This window comes from Protopterus annectens, chromosome 15.part0 (assembly GCF_019279795.1).
Source record: "Protopterus annectens isolate FY-2018-M chromosome 15.part0, PAN1.0, whole genome shotgun sequence".
Lineage (NCBI taxonomy): Eukaryota > Metazoa > Chordata > Ceratodontiformes > Protopteridae > Protopterus > Protopterus annectens.
The window spans coordinates 452,810,559-452,823,111 of NC_056749.1; positions in this window are offsets into that span (position 1 = coordinate 452,810,559).

Below are 12,553 nucleotides of genomic sequence, written 5' to 3' on the forward strand. Positions count from 1 at the left end.
GAGGGATAGATTCCTGTCAGAGAGACTCCCCATGCTTTGGAACAAAATTCCAAACTACATTAGGCAGAGCACCTCACTAACACTCTTCAAGAGAAATCTTGACGAGTTGATGGGTAACAGAAAATACACCCCTGGGATCACTTCATTGGCTCTGCTTGACAGAGGCTCAGTTAATTAATTAATGGGGCGGCAAAAGCTGACACACTCTGGCTAGGCTTATAAATGCCCTTGGGCAGATAGCCTAGTGCCTATCTATGAACCTACATATATATAAATATATATATATATATATATATATATATATGTATATATATATATATATATATATATATATATATATATATATATATATATATATATATATATATATATATATATATATGTTTGTGTGTATATATATATATATATATATATCCATATATATATATCTATATATATATATCCATATATATAGGTACACAATACACACACATATACATATATATATATATATATATATATATATATATATATATATATATAATATATATATATTTTTTTTTAGTATATATGCATAATATATACTGCATGTTTTAAAGTTACAGTTATCTGTTAGAAACATTACATTCTGCTATATTATTTCCCCAGCAGATACAATGCTGTTTAAAATGGCAGATTGCTCTATATACTGCATCAGTTACTATTTAGAAAAGGGAAATGTATCTTCAAGTTAAGAGGTCCACTCTTTTGAACTTTAGCCAAAGTGATTTATATTCCACTGTCTGAGTCATGTTCTGCCCAGCAAAAAGGAGAAATACAATTAATTAGTGAAAAAGATAAAATGTCACATTAAGAAACTACAAAATGTTTATTACTGAATCCATGCTACAATATTTATCTAAAACTGTTTCTGTACAACAGTTTGATTAATGAATGATCCATACTTAGGAGCCAGGAGTTTAATTCCAGCAAAGTCTATTAAGATGATTTATGCATTTGTTCAAATAAGAATGAATGTCTGTTTTTGACAAAAATTTGAGCATAAAATCAGTAATGTAGTCTGGAATAAATTGTGAGAATCCATTCTACATGGTTAGCTATAAATATTTTATTTGATATATAAACATAATTAAACATTTTTTTAACTGAATTCACTGGATAATTTAAATTTCCTCTATTGTTATTGACAGATGTCAAAATAGTGAGTGATAAGATTGAGTTATGTTAAATGAATTCTCAGTTACTTCTTATGCTCTAAAATGGAGTTGTGTAGTGGGTATAGACATATTTGAAGCAGTTATGCTGCACACAGTTTCTGGAGACAGTAGAATGATTATTTATTATTATTTATTTAGCTAAATACATCTCCTAACCAAGATGAATTGGAATCACACAACAGTGGAAGAGAGTATAGATCCTGTCTGTGTGCTCTTGACACGTTTAACCCTAATTGGTCATTTATATGAGATTCCTCTGTGATAAAATTGAAAAGAAAAAAAAAGTGCAATGATAGTGCATAACAGCTGTCAGTGTTACAGAGCCGCAAACTGACCTGGTAGCTAATGTCATGAATGGAAGATAGTGTGCACTGAAAAGATGTGAGCGTTGTCAGTTGATGGTGCACAATGCATCAAGCAGTGAATAATATGGAAGTGGGCGTGAAACAGGAGATGAGTACAAAGGAACTTGTGATACAGAAAATAACAAGTATATGATCATTACTACTGTTTGGTTCTGAAGAGTTAAATAACATTTGGATTTCTGGCTGGTTACCATGAGAGCATTGTTAGACAATACAGGGCAGTTCAAAGTAGTTGTCAGTGAATTCCATTCATGAACATACACTGACTCATACAGATCAGACAGGTGCAGGTTGTCAAAAGTTTTTCAGATGATATTAGAATGTCATTTGGCCTTGATAAGTGTGCAAAAGCAACCTTTAAAGCAGGAAAACTGCAGCACCAGGAAAACATCAGTTTGAGACAAGAATGTGATATAAAAGAACTTGAGCAAGAGGGAGTGTATAAATACTTGGGAATTGATGAAGGATCAACAATAAAACACGAACAAATGCAAGTAAGATATAATAAGGAATATTTTAGAAGACTTAAATTAATCCTGAAAACAGCATTGATATCTAGGAACAAAATTCAAGCTATAAACCAATTTGCATTTCCTATTCTAACTTACAGTTTTGGAGTGACTAATTGGCCCCAAAACATGTTGGATAGATTAGATATTAAAACAAGAAGGATGCTTCATGCTCACCAAATGATCTATAGAAATTGGTGCATACCAAGATTATATATTCCCCGTTCTGAAGGAGGGATGGGCCTCATTGAAACTGCTAACATGTACAGATCTGCAGTCGTGGGAGTTCGCACATATCTGCTGACCTCACGAGACCCAAACATAATGAAAGTTTTGAAACATGAGGAGAATAAATCTAAGATGACTTTCATGCTTAACCTAGCAGAAGCATATCGACGTCAAGCAGGAATGGAAATTAAACTAGAAGTAGATAAAAATCAGGCAGCAACTGAATGTGCCAAAAAACAAAAGAAGGAATATAAGGTGAAGGATCAGATGAGAAGGCAAGAAATGTGGAAAATGCAAAAATATAGTTGCAAGTTTAGAAAACTTCTGGAAGAACCTCATGTTGATCAGGAATGAACACAGGAATGGTTAAGGAGAGGCAAATTCAAACCAAGAGGTTAAAAGTTAATATTGGCAGCTTAAGATAGTGGGCTACATACATGCTGGTTTACAAAGTTTATTGAACATGTTGGAGAATCAGACAAATGTAGGTTTTGTAAAACCAAACTGGCAACAGTCGCACACCTTGTTGCTGGTTGTGACATACTAATGGTAGAAGTGCTGTACACTGAAAGGCACAATAATGTGGCAAGGCTGTTGCTCTGGGGATTGTGCAAACATTATGATTCTGAAGTGGCTGAAAAGCACTAGAAACATGAGCCACAAAGCATCATAGAAAATGATTAAGTCTACATCACATGGTATCATCCATTACTAACAATTCAAAAGATAGATGCTAGAAAACTGGATATAGTGGTCAAGGAAAAGAAGACAAAAGTAGCATTCATCATTGAAATCACCACATCCAGTGACTACAGTGTCCTGTGCAGAGAGAGACATAAAGTTAAAAAATATCAGGATCTACAAGCAGAAATGAGAGCAATGTGGAAGAAAGATGCCCAAATAGTTCCAACAGGAGTAGGAGAAATTGCTCTTATAAAAAAAAAGTCGAAAATCTTATATGATATTAGTAGATATGCTACTAATACATGTAACTCCATATGAACTGCAGAAGGAGTCATTACTGGGCACATTGCGGGCGCTGCGAAGAGCAATTTTGGATGACATCAAAGAGTGAAACAATACTAATTTCATGAACTTTAATTGTACTTTAACTAAGGAATGGGGTCCATTCCCATCATTGTATTAGAAACCCAAGGGATGTGGAGAAATTAAAAAAGGGTCAGACCATGGGAGGACATGTGATTAAACTAACTGCTAAGGTCAGTAACCTTGATAGCACTCCTGCCATTCCAGCCTATGCTCCACAGGTCTGCCTGTTTGTATTGAGAATACCGGATAGCATTTGTGGATGCCATGTGCGGATGCCCTCATAAGACAAGCATATAATACTTCCTGTGTGAAGAGAGATGGAAGGGTTTTATGGAGGAATAACACTATAAATTGCATGGTGAATTTGATGAATTAAAAAAACAAAGAAACTTTGCTTATCAAGGATAAGTTGTCCAGAGGTTTGTGGTGAACAATGAATGAGTCTGAAGAAGTGAAAAATACTGTGCCAAGCTATCAGGATGCCAAGCCTCCAGACTCTTCTCATGCAAACTGATACTAAACCTAGAAGAATTTTCTAGCAGTGAACTTATAAATGACTGATAGTCTGCCCCAGCCAATCCAGGCCACACATGTTCATAAGTTCATGCACATATAAATGATGTGTCATTAAACTACTGCATGTTATGTTCACTATATTGTAGACCATCAAGTGGGAGCATCCATAATCATGCAAGTTTGCTATAACTGTTGTAGGAATTACTTCAGTGGATATGGTTGTATCCTTTTTTAATAAAGGCTGCATTGAAGTCTGTGCAGTTAGTTACAATTTTGAAATATTTGTGTGTGGAACTTGTCCTCCTTGTTGGTGTGGGTGTCCAGTGCCAACCGCATACTCATATCACTAGGGGTGCAGCCAAAATATTCATCTCCTTTCAGTGGTGGGTGGTGACTTCAAATCAAAAGGGGGCTGCAGAAGACAGCTGAATGGGTGGGGCCAATAGGAAGGGACGTGGCTATGCTCAAAATCACAAAAACTGGGACTTTAATTAAGTACACTGCCCTGGATGTCAAACCGTCATTATGAGAGTCCAATAAAGACAAAATGAAGTGTAGAAGAAAAAAAATATTTCAGTGCATTTGCTACATGACAGCTTACTTAATATCTAGATGGAAACAAAAAGGTTGTAAGGCATGAAAAAGTAAATTACTTTTTAAATACATTACTGGAATACCAGTCAAAATCAAGTATAAAAAAGGAAGCAGCACTCAACTCAAACTATTTCTTCATGCACTGCAATTCTAATTATTATTTATATTCAGCTTTATAAAAGTACCAAGTAACATGTAGACAGCAACATTCATTTTCTCAATAATAAGAAGCAAAAATCAACAGTATAAAAATATGACAGAAATCCAGAACATTCTGCAAAATCAAGGACAGATGAAAAGCCACTGTATGTGTGTCTACCTTGGATGGGGGATATTCTGTCTGCACACTTCCACTGCTCCTTGCCTTGCTTGGACACATCCAAAGGCACTACATGGGAGAGTGTGGTACAACAAGTATGTCACTGTTACAATTTAAAATGTCTCTGGCTGATGGTGATGGCCCTGACACATTTGTCATGCTCTCAACCTCATAGCAAGAAATATGGACAAAACCATAAATAAGTGGGACAACAAAGGCCGAAAAATAAGGACAATTTTTAAATATTGCTCTTACAAACTTAGAAAGTTAATAAAATAGAAGGTCTTGCATTAGTATGAATGTTCTGAAGAGTATGAAATATGAAACTCAAATGTTATTTTCTAATTTCAGTCTTTAATGATTTGCCAATAATTTTGCCAGAAAACCACAATTTTATGAAAAATGAACCAAAAATGTTATGCAGAAATCTAGATATTCTGCAAACATATGTACACACAGACACACCACATGCTCTCTGCCTCCATATGCAGTTTATTATTCTTCTCTAAAAAGAAGGATGCAGCAGAAGAGCATGTAAAGCCCGTGAGTGTGTGTGTGTGTGTGTGTGTGTGTGTGTGTGTGTGTATATATATATATATATATATATATATACACACACACACACACACACACACACACACACACACACACACACACACACACACACACACATTCTTCCCTTTCACAACCTTCCCAAAAAAATCAGAAGGATCCCTCATGTTCTACCCAGTCAGAGGGAACCAGGAATCCAGCAGTTCAAGAAATCAAAGAAATCCTGTTAGAAAAAAAGAGCTATCCAACATGTCCCCTCAGACCAGAAATAATCCAGAATTTACTCAAAATTCATTTTATTCTAGAAACACCAACTCAGTAAAAAGAAATGTAATGCTATCAAAAGTAAGCATGTGCTTGAGAAGCAGACTGAATGTAAGTTTCGGAAATGCATGAGATTGATGCATGTATTCACTGGCTGGCACATATCGTCAGAACAGTATACTTCATATGGCCGACCGCAGATCAAGATCAGTTGTTTTCCTCTCATTTATAAAACTAAGCTAGTAAAAGAAGTACCCAAATTGTAGAGGGCATTGAGAAAGTATTTATCATAGGTTCAGTCACTGCTGCTATGTCAAACACTGAATAGAATAGCAAATCAGACTCCCAGTACAATATAATGTGAAAGCACAGACATTTTCCTAAGCAAGTTGTAATGTAAAAATCCCCCTAAATTGTTTGAAAAGATTGCATTTACTTAATACTTTTTTGATGTCAAACACATTAAAAAGCATAATGACCCTTCACCCCACCATATACACACATACACACGTGTGTGCCCATACACACTTGACCAGTACTAAGTTAGATTTCACTTCGCTTCACTTCATTTTTGAATGGCATACATGGTTCTGCAGAGAAATGCAGTTAAAAACAATTAGGCTGTTACAGACCGGGATGTTGCTCTAAGAATATAAATATTAGAGAGCAGACCAGTTTAGATTTTATGAGGTGTATAATGCATGCAGATCAGTCTCAGGGCAACTATTATCCCTATACAAGATCTGATGGACCATTGCCCTAAATTGCTTTGGTTTGTTTCCCTTAGTAGAAATAAACGGTAATGACTCTGACGGTATAGCCTTTTGCTGGTACAACCTGGATTATCTCTAAATTTTATAATATGAATTGTCCTTTTTTGTGTTGGCTAGCCTCAAGAGCTTGCCATTGGTTAATGCACTTCAACACCTACTGTTCCCTGCTGCTTCATTCTTGCTTGGGTCTCACTACAGTTACTGAGCAGCAAAAAGACAGATCTCAATACTCTCATCAGCATCCCCCCACCAAGACCTCCTCCTCTTCCTAACTGAGTCTCTGAATAATACCAAGACAACAGTCAGTCAGCAAGAATAGGGAAATAAATAGCACAGACCTAGAGCTGCAGCTTCTTTGTCTACATTGTGCAAAACTGCCCGAAGAGTTAAATGAACTATATACAAGCATTAAGAGAGTTGTGCATTACCTCGTGTAGTTCAAGTTCCATTATTGGTGGAACTGGCATTTTGCTTTTCTTCCTTTCTGTCTTTCTGCCTTTCATGATTTTGCTGAGTAAAATGTTGTGTTCAGATGGCGATCAGATTTGCATGAGGTAAAACTGTCATTATTTCGCATCACCTGAACTTTTACTCTGATTTGGGGATTAGTGTTTGAGCCATAGAATTTCCATGCATTGCCACACTAGGAAAGAGTATGTTTTTTTCCTAGACTTGGTTGTGCATTTACCTGCAAGGAACAGTCACTCGTAAACCTGGGTTACAGTGTACTGGCTAACTTTAGATATTGTTAAAACTTCAGATTTCAGTGATCATTTTACTTTAAGTGCCATTAAGCCGGTGCATAGACAAAGGATCCTGCACAGAGTAGACTAACCCAACTTCTGGATTCCCAACCACTGCACCTTCCCCTCTCCCTTCTTAGACCTATCTGTGCTGCTGACCGGGCTACCTTAGTATCTGAAGAAAGCTGTGTGTTGTGACTGTCCTTTGCAGAAATTCAGCCTGAACCTGAAGCTGTAGTAGTTGCAGGTTGGTTGCCACAATCACATAACAATATTACGCAAAATGCATATGGCATCAGGTAGCAGACTATTTACAATATGATGAAGCGGTAGTTAACTGAAGTGGGTCAGCTGAGCAACCTTGTTTAACCACATTAGAAGACAAAAAAAGAGGAGAATACAGAACACAACACCTTATTTGTCAGCAAAGGTCCATAAGAAAGGTGTCATAGGCCTTGAGCTCACAAGGAGCAAAACTGCACAATGATATAACACTGTGTGTACACCTGTCCTGGAAAACTGATATTAAACAGTGGGGCAGTGGCAATGAATAAACAAACAAGCAGAATAAAAAAAAAGCAAAACTGGTTGACGTGATTGCAATTAGCTATTTAACTGCCATCTCATTTCCATAAAATCAGTCATCACAACATTAAACATTTAATTAGGGCAGAGTCCTGCAGACATACTGAAAACAGAAAAACAATGTTTTTCAGTGTAAGGTACCTTATGTCACCTGACATTACTACTAAAAAATAGTTTGTCCCACACAATGAATCACATGAACTGCAGATGCATAGCATACACAACGCCACAAACTGTATAATAATAACCAACCACCATAATATTATTAAATTAATTAGAATAAAATGCATACATACCAACAACAGATGAACAGACAAAAAAACTATAAAATATTCAGTTCAGTCTCAGTGTCAGCTCTCAGAGAGTCAGTCAGTAGTACAGGCACACACTGTCCGAGCGAAGTTATGAACTCCCCCAACTCAGTAAACCAAAGTACTTCTTCTACTGACTGTTTCTCACTCTTTTTCACAGCACACAAAATGCAGGAAGAGATTGAGAACCAATCAGTAGCCATCCAGCCATCCACGTCACTTTCGTGACTGTGGACGTGGCAGTCCGACCCCCTTCCATTTTTACTGCAGTTATAAAGCACATAGACTTATAGACATCACACTGATGCTTTTTCTGCTTAATCTGGGCTGTTTTTATAGCAGCCCAGATTTACAGAAACTATTTTTTTTTTAAAAAACCCAGAACATGCCGAGCATGTGCAATAAATCCTCAGTTCAAGTTCAGGGACTTTAACAATCAAACTTGCAGCTAAGCAGCCAGCCCAGTACACAGTACAAAATGATAAGTGAAATATAATATTTTATTTTTTAAAATGTTCTAACAACTTTTTCTTTCTTTTCACGGCTGGTGGGTCGGGTGGCTGCAGTCCTGCAGTCCGATGGCATGAGCCACCACTGAATGTGTGACAAATGTTTTTGAGTTTAAAAGTGATGCCCTCATTGTGAAAAGGCACTTTTCTTTTTATAGTTGTATGTTTTCACTAGATGCTGTGTTTTTGGGGGTAATATAGATTGTATAGTGTATAGACTGTAATAGTTTGTATGAGTTTATGAATAATGGGCGAAGGATGGATAACTGAATGAATTAGAAGAACTTCATTTAGTGTTAGAGGATTGTCTTTTTTGTAAAAAAGCTGAAGTTTAGTCTTCTCACCTTAGAGTAACACAGTTGTGGCAGAATGAGGCCTGTGGCATAGTTACTAGATTGGTAGGGGAGGTGTTGCATTTCTGTGCCTACTGATCTGTGAGACGGATGTCAGTCTGGTAAACAACAGCTCCTCAGGTCAGGTTTCATGATATTGTTTAAATAAAAAATGAGGTAGCTGGTTGTGAATAAAGAGATTAAGAAGTTAAATATGGTTCAGTAATGTATATGGACTGAGTGAGGATGCCTCAGACTTTTTCCAGGAGTTACAAGTGGAGAGTGAGTGCTATCTTCTCCCAGGTATGCAGGTAATATGGAGGGATTTTAACTTCCTAATTCAGCCTATAAATGTATGGTAGGCCATTAGTTGGCACATAGAAAGCCAAGGGGGTTGTGCATAGTTATTTGGATACCATCATTTTAAAAGATATTTAGGTGGTGCATCATGACTACACAATGTTGAGATGAATAAGTTAATTTGCCATAACTGAAGATGTTCAAATAGATCACTGTTGTAGTAGCAGTAACTATATGGGACATATCTTACCAGGAGAGATTTCATACCCAAAGGGGAAGCAGAAACCTGACATCCTGTAGCAGTTAGGTTAACACCTGCAGATATTGTCATGTCAGCAAGGCAAAAGTAAAGTAGGATACCCCATCTTGGTCAAGGAAAGATCATAGAGGACGCTACTACTGTAAATGTGATCTATTTGAACATATAAGTCTTGGTAAGTTAACTTACACAACTGTACTAAGTTTTTCATGAGATCACTGTTGCAGTAGCCATAAATATCTGGGATAATTGCTATGGCTTAAAAAGAAATGGTGGATGGAGAAGAATTAGAAGCTAGAAACCAATGAACAATAATTTTTACAAATCTAGCTCTAGATCTGGAACTGAATTATGTTTGAAGTGCACAATAAAGGAGCAAACAGATAACCAGTTATCCACTTCTAGGTTAGGCCTAGAGTTCACCGCTTCCCAAAAAGGCTTAAAAGTAGCCACAGCACTAGTAGAGTGACTCCTGTCTTTCTTAACAGGGCTTTTTCCATGAAATGGTTTGTTTAGAAACTGGCTGTCTTTTCTTTTCTATGAAAGGATACAGATGTTTGTTATACGTTCTAAACTTCTTAGTCTCCAGGTAAAATCTTAATTGTTTTGGACATATAAGACATACAGAATGCTTTCTCCTCTGGTGTTGTGTTCTGGATAAAACACAGGAAAATTAATTGTCTGGTTCAAACCAAATACATACACAAACTTTAGCATAAAAAAAGGATTGGTTGTAAGACTCACCATAACATTGTGGAAAATCAAGAAAGGACGTATAAGTAAAAGACATGTAATTCAGATACCCTTCCAACACAAGGCAGAGAAATAAGCAAAGCAGTCTTCCAAGCAGAGCTGTGGCTTCCTCCTCTGACTAGTGCTGTTCACCAATCGAGAGATGAATAACAGACACAAAATGTCAGTTCTACTTGCAAAAATTAAGAGAAAAGATAATTTCTGTTCTTCCTTTATTTAAAGTGTAGCAAACCCCTTGCTCCAAATATACCAAACAGCTTGTTACATTTAATACTGAATGCCTGTATTGCACTAGACTAGAAATGTAGTGCTGAAAATCTTCAGCAAATGCAGTATCAACACTCAGAAATTAAATGCCAGTGTTTAGGATTGCATCCTCTGACATCTTGTACTGAAAATGGCTGCCCTGTTCACCCCACCATAGCTACATATTTGCTTCCATATTAGAAATTTTAAAGAAGCACTATCTGCAGATTCAAAAGGAGAAAGAGTTAACTTTTCAAAACAAAATTAAGACCACATTATATATGCAAAACCCCATTTCAAAAACTGTTTATCTTCAGATAAAGAAGAAAGGAGGATTCAAAGGCAGACAAGCAGAAGTTACCAAAAGATGTATCTTCACAGAAGTGTACCCTCTGCAAGAATTGAGAAATGCACACTGGTATTGAAGAACCAGACAAGGCCTCAGTTGGGGTAAGTTTTGTTCTCTTTTACAGCATCAGCTTCAAAATAATTTCCATTTTGCTAAGTGTGATTTCCTAGTAGCTATTTTATTTAATATATGCTGCACATTCTGAGGAAAAAGGTACAAACAATGGTATCAAAATTCTATAATCCAAACTGTTTGGTGAAGATTTTGAATGCTGGGTTGAGTTAAGCATCACTTGTCCATGTGTGAGAAGATACACTCTGTGATGACATTTTTGGTACCTGCCTTTGGCCAGATGCATAAAAAAGGAGAACCTGTCTGGTGGACATCTGCAGTAAATAAACTCTATAACAAAAGGAAAAAAAATGCTGTCCAAGACCAAGAAGGAGCAAGTGCCCAATTGGAAGCAATGTCTCCTTAGCCTGAACAAGCAAATAAGAGCACTTAGTGAAATTCTCCAAAGCAAACTTCGAGTCCAAATTGACCACATCTGCTAGAGGCAATCATAAGGCCTTCTTCACATATATTCTCATCCTCAAAGAAAGCACCGAGATCTGTTCATAACTGGTGGCCAAGGACACCACATATACAAATGCCGTAGATATAGCAAACTTGCTGGCTGACAGATTCAGTGAAAACTTTACCCGTCTGTCCCCCCCATCAGTAAATCAGGACTTCCCCAGTACCTGCTCCCTTCCCCTTATATCTAGGTAGATATCATCACTGCTCTCTCAAAGGCAAAAAATACAGCCTCCATGGGATCCAATAACATTCCAGGCTACATCCTACATGAACTCAGGCAGGAACATGTAGCACCATTAGGCACCCTATTCAACCAAAGCCTGAGTACTGGCTTCATCCCAGCTAAGTGGAGGACAGCCACTGTCATCACTTTTCACAAAGGTGCTGCATCCACCGATCTGAGAAATTATCGACCCATCAGCCTAACTAGTCTGATCTGCAAGGCCATGGAACGGATCATCATGGACCTCATTAACAAGAACACTGGCAACCTCCAAACACTTGATCCCACACAGTTTGGTTTCATCAAAGGGAGGTCATGTCTGCTAAATTTGGTTGACTGCTTTGAGACAGTCATCAAAGCCATGGACAAGGGAAAGACTGTGCACACTGCCTACCATGACCTGTGCAAAGCCTTTGACGCTGTTCCCTGTGCATAATAGATAAAGTCTCTTAACTAGGCATCAATCCATATGCTACCAGATGGATAGCAAACTGGGTCACTGATAAAACCCATGTAGTCAAAATAGGGAAAGCCACCTCAAGAAGTGGACCCATAACAAGCGGCATACCCAGGGTTCAGTCTTGGGGACTTTGTTATTTGAGATACACTTTTCTGCGGTGCAGGCTAAAACCAGTGGGCTATAGCTGACCAAGTTTGCAGAAGACTTAAAGCTGGGTGCTGTCATCACTTCTGCTAGTGATCTGGACATCGTCCAGGAGGGTCTCACTCAGAAAAATGACTGGTGCCAGAAACATGGTCTTAAGCTGAATACCAAAAAATACATCATCATCCCCTTTGGGGAGAGTGACATCCCCACAAATTATTACATTAATAACAACGTCCTAAGCATTCTATCAGTCATGAGGGATTTGGGCACCCAGGTTGATAGCAACCTGACTTTTCACCACCATGTTGCTACCGTGGTATGGAAAGCCTTCTATATGGCCCACCTCATAAGTAAGGGTACCTCATCCAGGAACAAGGAGGTCATAACATCC